Source organism: Miscanthus floridulus, chromosome 11 (assembly GCF_019320115.1).
Source record: "Miscanthus floridulus cultivar M001 chromosome 11, ASM1932011v1, whole genome shotgun sequence".
In the NCBI taxonomy this organism is placed as follows: domain Eukaryota; kingdom Viridiplantae; phylum Streptophyta; class Magnoliopsida; order Poales; family Poaceae; genus Miscanthus; species Miscanthus floridulus.
Window position 1 is genome coordinate 65999313 of NC_089590.1, and position 10539 is coordinate 66009851.

Here is a 10539-nt window from a genome sequence, read left to right on the forward strand (position 1 = left end):
ATAGAAGATCCGACGGGGCCTCAGCAAACAAACAGTCAGACAACAGTCCTCGAGCAGGTGGTCGAGGGAAGAGCCAAGACGGGCACGAGTGCTCCGAGCGCTAAACTTGCCGAGGGCAACACCTCAACATCAAGGGTAACAGAGCAGACCGAGGAGCAGCGGCCGGAGGTGAGAGCATAGACCACGTTTATCGACGCTGCAGCCCATGGGAAGGCTGTGGTGATCACAGATGCTGCTGACGCCGGACCAGCACCAGGACCCGAAGAAGAGCTCGAAGAGGATGAAGTGGAGGAGGTCCTAGGCCATTCGCAAGACAAGCGACAACATGTGTATGTGTCATGTTGTCGGAACGACCAATGGGTTGTCCATGAGGAAATCCCGGAGGTCAAAGAAACAAAGAAAGTTGAACGGGCGGTGAAACAGCTTGTGACGGAGGTGTAGGTAAGCTCCGCTTCACCCCCTGATCTTGCTGTCTAGTCATAGCTATCTTACTTAGCTATCCATGCATAGGACTTAATGAAGACCGCAAGGTACTGCAAGAAATGCTTTGACCAGATCAAGGGGATCATTGCAAGCAACAAGGAGCTGACAGCGGAGGTGGAACGCTTGTGCCAGCGACTTGAAGCCGCCAATCATGAAAAGACAGTGCAAGAGTCCTAGAACCAGAACCTAGTCATCCAGCTCAGTAATAAAGAGTGGAAAAGAACAAGTAAGTAGCCATTTTATCATACCTACTACTGACAAGTGTTGTTGTGTTGTTGGTAGTAACAGCTGTAGTGTAGGCTTAGAAGTTGAAGTGATCCGTCTCCGAGAGGAGAACAATCGTGTGGTCGGGGAGTGTGATCGCCTAAATGAGGACAACAAAAAACTGGCACAAGACTAGTCGCAGCTTCGGGACCACATGACCAAGATGACAGAGGAGCTGAAAGGTAAGTTGTCCAACCACCTTTGCTCATTTTTGTTGCCTACCATAGTTTGGCGTAGTATAGCGTCTTAACAGCATGTGCGATTTGCAGTTATAAAAATCAATGCAAAGAAGCATCTAGTGGCCGTGATGAAAGACCATGATGGCTGGAAGGCACAATGCCAAGAGATCACCAAAGACCATGACACCTGGAGAAGCTAGTGCTAGGAGGTGGCAAAGGGCATTTTGCCGGTCCTTAACCTCATCGATCCGGCGCTAGCAGAAGATGTGCCAAGGACGCCGTAGCTGGGATTGATCGAGAGATGCCAAAGGGCATGGGGATGGTTCTAGGAGTTCATGAAGGAGGTAGGAGAGTACGCAGGCACACATGTGCTAAGCATGGTACGTGCTCACTACCCCTTGATCGATCTCAAGCGCCTGGAGGCTAGATACCCAAAGGAGGTAGATCTAGACAAGGCTGAGGAGCTACGGATGACCTAGCTAGACTTGTCGGTGAAAATAATTGGCGATATTAACCTATGTGGAGGTGCGACACCACTCGTACAAGGAACACTATCAACAAGTCAGCTGGGAGCATCGTCATTTTCAAGCCAACCGGTGAAGCCTGCGGTCTCGACCAGCCAGGCATCGGTGGGGCCATCTTCTTCAGCTCAATCAATGCCAGAGTCCCTGAGACCCTTGCACGATGTCAGGCCCAGCGAGCAGCAGGTGCCACATGCCCCGACCAGCCAATAGTATAGGCTATAGCTGTAGAAGAAGATGTAGTTATGTTATTATAAACTTGGACCTTTTCAAGCAAGCTTGTAATAACGTAACTGTATATCAACATAAGCTTGTTTGTTTTGTAGAAAATGTGTTTAAGCTCGGGTATCATGTTGATGTAACTAAGTTAGAACATGTTGACAATCTATTTAGTTGTACCAGTTTAGTCGACACGTCATCCTGAAAGGTTTGTATGGCCCTGGTTTGTCTTGTGGTCAGAGTGTAAGGTGCGTAGCTTGTGCACACGTAGAAACACACAAGTCAAACCAGAGAGCACCTGTCGATCACCCATAGCATAGAGAGTGGATCCCATGCACGTGTTGGGAGGGACCGGAGACAGGGCTTGTTCTGAGAACCCGAGAAGGAATGGTGGCCGGTTTTAACTGGTTGAGTTAGAATAACAATAGACTTCGAAGTGACACATTAGAGTGGTCGGAGAAATCATAATAGCTTTATTGAAATAAATTGAAAGTACAAGAGGGATACATATCTTAGTAGTCAAGCATAGAAACACCTAAGCTTGTCAATGTGCCAGGAATTGGGTACGTCTGTTCCGTCTAGGCGAGCTAACCTATAAGATGTAGGGCGTGTAACCTCCTTATCATGAAGGGGCCTTCCCATGGGGTTGCGAGTTTGTGGACACCAGCCTAATTCATCTTCCACTTCAGGACCAGGTCCCCAACCATGAAGAACCGCTCCTTAACGTTCTTGTTGTAGTACCTACACAACACAGCAAGGTATTTGGCTGTACGTACGCAAGAATCGAGTCACTTCTCTTCTGCACTATTCACTTCTAGCTCTCGTACTTCATTGGCCTTGTCTTCATCGAAGTTCTCTACCCGTGCTGATCTGAAGGCTATATCTGCTGGGAGCACTGCCTCGGTACCATAAACCATAAAGTATGGTGATACGTTGGTGTTGCGACTGGGCTAGGTTCTGAGACCCTAGACCATGGCTGGTAACTCTTTGAGCCATCTTCCAGGAGCTTTGTCATTCTCTCTGTACATCCTCTTCTTAAGTGCGTCCAAGATCATACCATTTGCCCGTTTGACCTGTCCATTAGCCTTAGGGTGTGCCACCGAGACATATTTTACTACTATGCTCCTTTCATCGTAGAAGTCCCAAAAAACATTCTCAGTGAACTGAGTACCCAGATTAGAGATGATGCTGTTGGGTATGCCAAAATGGTGGATGACCTGGTCGAGGAACGCGATAGCCTTTTCTGAAGATGCCTTGACCAGGGGCATATACTCTATCCACTTAGAGAATTTATCGATCAGCCCAAAGACGCATGTAAATTTTCCCAGAGCCGGTTTGAAAGGCCCGATCATATCCAGTCCCCAACATGCGAAGGGCCAAGAGGCTAGTATAGTCTGAATCTCATGTGCTGGTACATGGATTCTCTTGGTGAAAAACTAACAACCTTCACAATGGAGGACTAGCTTCTCTACATCGGCTACGACTGACGGCCAATAGAACCCTGTTCGGAAAGCCATGCCAACCAGCGTTCTCGAGGTTGCGTGGTTGCCGTAGGAGCCAGAGTGGATTTTATCTAGGAGATGTTCACCATCCTCCTAGGTTATGCACTTCATCAAGATTTCCTCCTTCATGTTCTTGCGCCATAATTTGCCATCGACGAGCAGATACTGCTTACTACGATGCATCAGGCGTTTGTTTTCTGTTCGATTGGTGTAACCATTGCCATCTATTAGGTATTTGATGAAAGGTACTCTCTAGTCGGGCTCCTTAGTGGTCGGAGGTGGTTTGGTGGTGTTTGACACCGGAACTATAGCCACCAATAGCTGGTTTAGAGGCTTGTCGACCGTGGGATCCTCTTCTTTGATGGAGGGCGTGAGCAGGTCTTGAACAAATACACCATGTGGTACTTTGGCTTGGGATGATCCTAACTTTGATAGTTCATCTGCTGCTTGGTTTTTGTTTCGGACCACATGTGTGTATTCGATGCCATAGAACTTGCCTTCTAGCTTTCTGATCGCTTTGCAGTATGCGTCCATCTTTTCGCTAGTCGTATCCCAGTCCTTGTTGAGTTGGTTGATGACCAGAGCCGAGTCTCCATAGACATAGAGACGTTTGACACCGAGCTCGACCGCAATGCGTAGATCGTGTAGGCATGCTTTGTACTCGGTGGTGTTATTAGACGCCGAGAAATAAATCCTGAGGACATATCAGAGCTGCTCCTTGGATGGTGATACGAAAAGGACTCCTGCTCCTACGCCGTTGATGTTGAGAGAGCCATCGAAGTACATCTTCCAATACTCGGCAGGCCCCTAAGAGGCAGGTGTGCTTAAGTCTGTCCACTCGATGATGAAATCGACAAGTGCATGAGACTTGATTGTAGTACGGCTTGCAAATTCCAAGGAGAAAGGACATAGCTCCATTGCCCATTTGATGATGCACCCATTTGCATCCTTGTTGCAAATGATGTCTCCTAGAGGGTACTCAGTCATGACCATCACACGATATCCGTCGAAGTAGTGTTTCAACTTTTGGGATGTGATTAGTATGGCGTAGATCAGTTTCTAAATCTGTGGGTACCTGGTCTTGGATTCATTGAGCACCTCACTGATAAAATAAATTGATCACTGTACCTTGTAGACGTGGTTGGGCTCATCGCGCTCAACCACCATGGTAGTGGAGACCACTTGATTAGTTGCCACGATGTAAAGCAGGAGGGTTTTGTCTTCTCTGGGAGCAGTGAGGGCCGGAGGTGATGTAAGGAATTGTTTCAACTATGTAAAGGCAGCGTCTGCTTCCTTCGACCACTCAAACTTCTCGGATGCTTTGAGCAGCTTGAAAAATGGTAGTCCTTTTTCGCCTAATCTTGATATGAAATGAGTAAGGGTAGCCATGCATCTGGTAAGCTTCTAAACATCCTTCACCTTTTTGGGTGGCTTCATATCCAAAATAGCTTTTACCTTCTCTGGGTTAGGGCGTATGTCATCATGACTAACGACGTTGCCGAGCAATATACCATATGGAACACTAATGATGCACTTCTTTGGATTTAATTTCCATTGGAATGTGTTAAGAGTTGCAAAGGTACGTTCTCGGTTGTCAACAAGGGTGTATGCTTCCTTGGTTTTAACAACTACATCATCAACTTAAGCCTTGATGAGGTCATCTTTTATCTCGTCTTTGACGTAGGCCTATATGGCGCGTTGGTAGGTAGCCCCAGTGTTCTTGAGCCCAAATGACATGGTCATGTAGCAGTAGGCGCCGAAGGGCATGATGAAGGATGTCTTGATCTGGTCATCCTTTTTTAGAGCGATCTGGTGATAACCAGAGTAGCAATCGAGAAAGGAAAGCAACTCGCAACTGGCAGTTGAATCTACAACCTCGTCTATGCGAGGTAAGCCGAAGGGGTCTTTAGGGCAGTGTTTGTTGAGATCAGTGTAATCAACGCACATTCTCCATTCATTATTCTTTTTGCGTACAAGAACCGGGTTGGCTAACCACTCTGGATGATATACTTCTTTGATAAATCCAGCTTGCTAAAAGCCATGTAACTTCTACCCTAATAGCCTCCTTTTTGTCACGAGCGAACCATCGTAGCTTCTGTTTGATGGGTTTGGCCTTGCCATCGACATTTAAGGTGTGCTTGATCAGGTTCCGAGGTACACCGGGCATGTCAGCGGGTTTCCATGCAAACACACTCACGTTGCTTCTCAAGAACCTAACGAGTGTGTCTTCCTATTTAGGATCTAGGTTGGTCCCGATAAGGGCCATTTTGCTAGGATCGCCATCGACCAGCTGGATCATTTTGTGCTCTTTGGACTTGATGTTCTTGCGTGGGGCCTCGAGCTCTAGGATCTCTAGGTGATCGGCTGGGGTCTTCTTGGCGTCGAGCGTGGTCTCGGCCATGCGAATAGAGAGGTCATGAGCCTCTTCTATTTTGAAGCTATCATCCTCGCAGGTGTAAGCTACGTATATGTTGCCCCTGAGAGTTAGAACCCCCTTCTCGGTAGGCATCTTGAGCACCAGATACCTGTAGTGAGGTATGGCCATGAACTTGGTGAGCGCTGGTCGGCCAAGGATAGCATGGTAGGTGCCTTCAAAGTCGGTGACCACGAAGTTGACATAGTCGATGCAGAAGTGGTCTAGGGTACCAAATTGCACAGGTAGCGTGATCTGCCCGAGAGGTGTGGAGCTCTATTCGGGGAGAACGCCCTAGAATTGTGCCTCATATGGCTTGAGATCAGCCTGGGTTATCTTTAGGGCTAACAAACTATTCTTGAACAGTATATTGATGGAACTGCTGCCGTTAATCAGCACTCTATCGAACTGGACCTTGTTGATACAAGGATTGAGAACCAGAGGAAAACACCCTGGCTTAGGTATTGCAGCCCATTGGTCCTTTCTGCTGAAGGAGATCTTGCGGTGAAACCAAGGAGGGAGTCGTGGGTCGACGATGAGGTTGTTGATATTGGCCACGTTCAAGTAAGTGCGGGCGAGCAGCTTACGTTCTCATTTGGTCTCGATGGACACTCTGCCCCCAATGATGGTGTGGACGCGGTCGGTTGGCTTGATGTAGTTGTGACGGGGATCTATGTCTTCATCATCATTGTCCTCGTTACGCTGCTCCCCTGCATCGTTAGGCTTGTTGGATGTATCTAGAGCCTATTGGCGCGTGTAGATAGATTTGAGAACACGGTAATTCTCCATGGTATGGTTTGACTTGGGATGGGGCTGGCAGGGTCCTTTTAATGCTTTGGCATAGTCTTCTTCATAGTTGCGATGTCCGCCACCTTTTTTAATAGTGTTGACTTCACCGTCATCTTCCTGATCACGCTTGCCCCTATAATCGTCACGGCGATTACGCCACTGATTACGCTGGTCGCGGTGGTCGCGAGAATCATTGCGTTGGTTGCGGTGATCAAAATTGTCATTCCGACCATGGTTGCCGCGGTAGTCATCGTGGTGTGGGGGTGTCGGAGCATATAACCCTTGCTGCTTCTTCGATAATTACCTTTTTAGTATCATCGGCATCCGCATATTTTTTAGCAGTGGCTAGGAGCACTGTGACTGATTCGGGTCTTTTGCGGAGGAGCTTGTCCCTTAGGGCATCATGGAAGCAGAGACCAATGATGAAAGCTTCGATTGCCTCATTGTCAGAGATTGATGGGACCTTGATGCGCATCTCTGAGAAGCGTTGGACGTATTCACGCAGTGGCTCATCTTTGTGATCTTGAATCCGCTACAGATCATATTTGTTGCCGGGTTGTTCGCAAGTAGCAATGAAGTTGTCAATGAATGCTTGCTTGAGCTCTTGCCAAGAATCAAAGTAGTTCACCGGCAAGCTAACCAACCATTGGTGGCCTGCATGGCCGATGGCGACTGGTAAGTAATTAGACATGATGTGCTCGTCAGCCATGGCTAATCTACACGTGGTTTCATAGAGCATGACCCATAACTCAGGGTTCTCCTTGCTGTTGTACTTCTAGAGTTTTTCAAGCTTGAAGTTTTTGGGCCATATGACTTGGAGAAGGTGAGGGGTAAACTGCTTCAAACCCAGAGGGCCGTGGGTGGTATCATATTCCATACGGCAATAGCTTTCATGGGATGCACGATCGTTGGCTCTTTGGTTAATGCGATCGCATTCTCTGAGGTAATGGCGAAGATCATTATTGCCATCATGGTGATCCCAATTGCCCCCCTGGTTGACCCCATGACCATGGTTATCATGGCGATTGTCGTGGTTGTCTCGGTAGTTGTCGTCCCGGTAGTCATGGTGATTATTGTCCTGGTAGTCGCGGCGGTTGTCGTCCCGGTAGTCGCGGCGGTTGTCATCCTGACCACCATCATGACCACCATTTCTGCCTTGACGGTTGTCTGATGGGTCATTGTTGTGCGAGCCATGTTGGTTGGGTGCCTATGAGTGACTTGAGTACTGGCGGCTGCGGCTTGATTCGACTGAGACGGATGGAGCCCGGGCTTGGTTTGCAATCTCTGCGGTCTGGGCTATAGCAGCCGTCAGGTAAGCTTGTACATCATCACGAACTGCCTAGATTTCCAGGGTATTGGGTAGTCATTGTATTGTTGTCATAGCAACAGCTACGTTGGCACTTGGAGTCCTAAAGACCTGCTTGTCCCCTACCCTATCAAAGACATTGTTGAGATCACGTGGCTGGACCCTTATGCGTCGTGCCTCCTCTTTTGCCTCAGCTTTGGCTTGTCGGCGATTAAACCGGTCAATATTGCGTGCTTCACATGCTAGCCTTTCTTGTTTTGTTTCGCCAACTGCCGGTGGCTCATCATTGCTGATGACATTGATCAAGTCTCCTTGCCTTGGTGGGAAAGATGGGAATCGTGGGAAACCCGGGGAGTGGTCTGGGATATCCAGATCGTATTCAACTTCTTCATTGTCACGATGCTGGAGCTCAGTATGGACGGAGCCAATAGATGCGATGCTAGATGGGGAGCTTGAACCGCCCTCTTGAACTGTGTGGACTGACCCTTCTTGATATTCCTTGATCCAAACCATGTTGACGAAGTTGTGTGGCTTTGGCCGAGGTCAATGTATAGAACACAGATCTGAGCAGCGTTGTATATTGTGCGCGTAGTTGGAAATAGTGTTTCGTAGGCCACAGGGCTGACCCTAGTAGTTCTCCATCGGGGCTTCGCACTCGGAGAGCCAGAGACCCATTGCGGGGGTAGGTCGGCGATGAACAGGGCACCCTTTAGGAGTAGATGTGACCATGAGATCCATACCGAGTCGTGCAGGACGACTAGCCTGAGCTGATCGGGTAGATCTATTGTGGGTAGTGGTTACCTACTCGATAGGTTGATTTTGAATCAAATCTACCAGAGCTAGGGTTTCAGCAAGCTTGGTGCCAACCCGATCGATGGAGTCGAGCAGGTCGGTGTTGTCGATCTGCCTCCCTTTGTAACGAGGAAGCGGACGACGGGTTACGGTGTGGCTGAAGATGATGTTGGTGTGGTCAGAGCCAGATCCAACATGGTCGGAGATGTAACTAATGCTGGTGAAGCAGTGGTCGACATAGATTGGATCCGCACCTCCTCCATGGTCATGGCGATGAAGTTGTCGGAGCCAGTGGTCTAGGTGATCTAGCCGATGGTGAACATGAGGCCGTTTGGCATAGCCATGGAACCAGGGATGATGACCATCTTGTTCGTCTAGAGAGTAGTACGCACACCCTCTACCTAGCACACCACTGTCGACGAAATGTGGTCGGCAGTCTACCTAGGGGTATGCCTAAGGTAGTAGATTATCGACAGACAGATACGCAAGCTACAAACAAGATGGTGACATAAGACAGACATGAGGTTTTATCTAGGTTCGGCCACCATGAAGGCGTAATACCTACGTCCCGCGTCTGATTGTATTGCTATATGTCAATGAGAGATGTTTTGAGAGGGGTCCCCTGCTCACCTTATATAGTCTAGGGAGTAGGGTTACAGATCTAGAAACTAATCCTAACCAATTACAACTGCCATAGGTGGCCGGATAAGGATTCCTATTCTAACCGACCAGGATCTTGCTTGATCTCCAAGTCTGCCTTGATTCCTTGCGCGGGACTCCGAGCAGATTGGCTGAGCCATGCGTCGTCTTTTAGCAGGCTAGACCCCCTGATCTGGGCCAACCCAAGCCTAGCCGTAAGGGTATAGGGGTTAATACCCCCATAGCCACCGTGCAACAAGTGGAGAGCTCTATATCAAGACGTCGACTCGTGGCCTCACTCCCCACCAGGGGAATAGGGACATAGTAGATGGGTCACCCCACCCGATCACCGCAACGACCGCCAAGTGCGGCACAGGAGGCCACATTGGCACTTCGTCTTGACTTGACGACCACTCCGTACCAACCGCCTATCTACGCGCGGCTCGAGCCAAACTGAGACACATGCAGCAGCGACCAGAGTCCTAGCCCTGATGGCCTGGGACCGTGGACCTTTGTCCAAAACCTCCAGCAAGCGCCGCTCCCGCTGCACTCCAACAGAGACCAGGGCAAAGGCAAGGCCAAGCACCAGGATCAGGACGAGGGCCCCTCCATGTAGAGGGGGGAAAAAGAACAGAAAGGATCACCACCGACCGGCCAACTCGGGGTTGGTTGCCATGGCTGATCACGCGGGCACGTAGCCCCAGTAGGACCCTCTGGGCCACTTCCATGAGCTCATGGAGAGCCCGTGCACCAACCACGACTACCCCATCAAACACCTCTACAAGGACTACCAGCTCCTCAAGCGCCTTCTGTGGTAGGCTGGTAGGCCAAAGGAAGAAAAGGCGAAGAAGTAGCGACTGAGAAAGGGGGCATAGCGGGCAAGGATCTGGATGACTAAAGGTTGAAGTGATTCGACCGGACGCCTACCGACTGAGGTACAACAACGATGGCATTCTCTCCGAACGCTTGGAATAGCTATGTCGTTTTTCTTCCCCTAAGTTTTAGTCTTACCATTGTTTACTTAGCATATGCTCCTATAAATGCACCCCGACCCGAACACTTTTCAGCCCGGGGCGCTCGGGGGCTCCACTAGGGGGCACTACTACCTCTCTGTTTTGTTTACTATCGTATGGTGAAATTCCTTCCTACCGATCAAAAGGGGAGTTCATTCCTTTAATTTCTCTTACGTTGCTTTGCTTTAAAACATTCTGACCGATCACACCCCGCCTTTCCCTACGGTTATGAGCAGCTAAGCCTCACGGGCCACGCCCTAGGTTCCCAAGGTTGTAACCTATGGGACAAATGGGCAGGTATGAGAAAGAAAGAATAAAAAACAAAATTATGCTAAGGGAAAACTACGGAACAAAAGGGAACAAGCTTCCCCGAACGGAGTGACTCCATCACAGAAAATGAAACCAACTATAGTCATTAA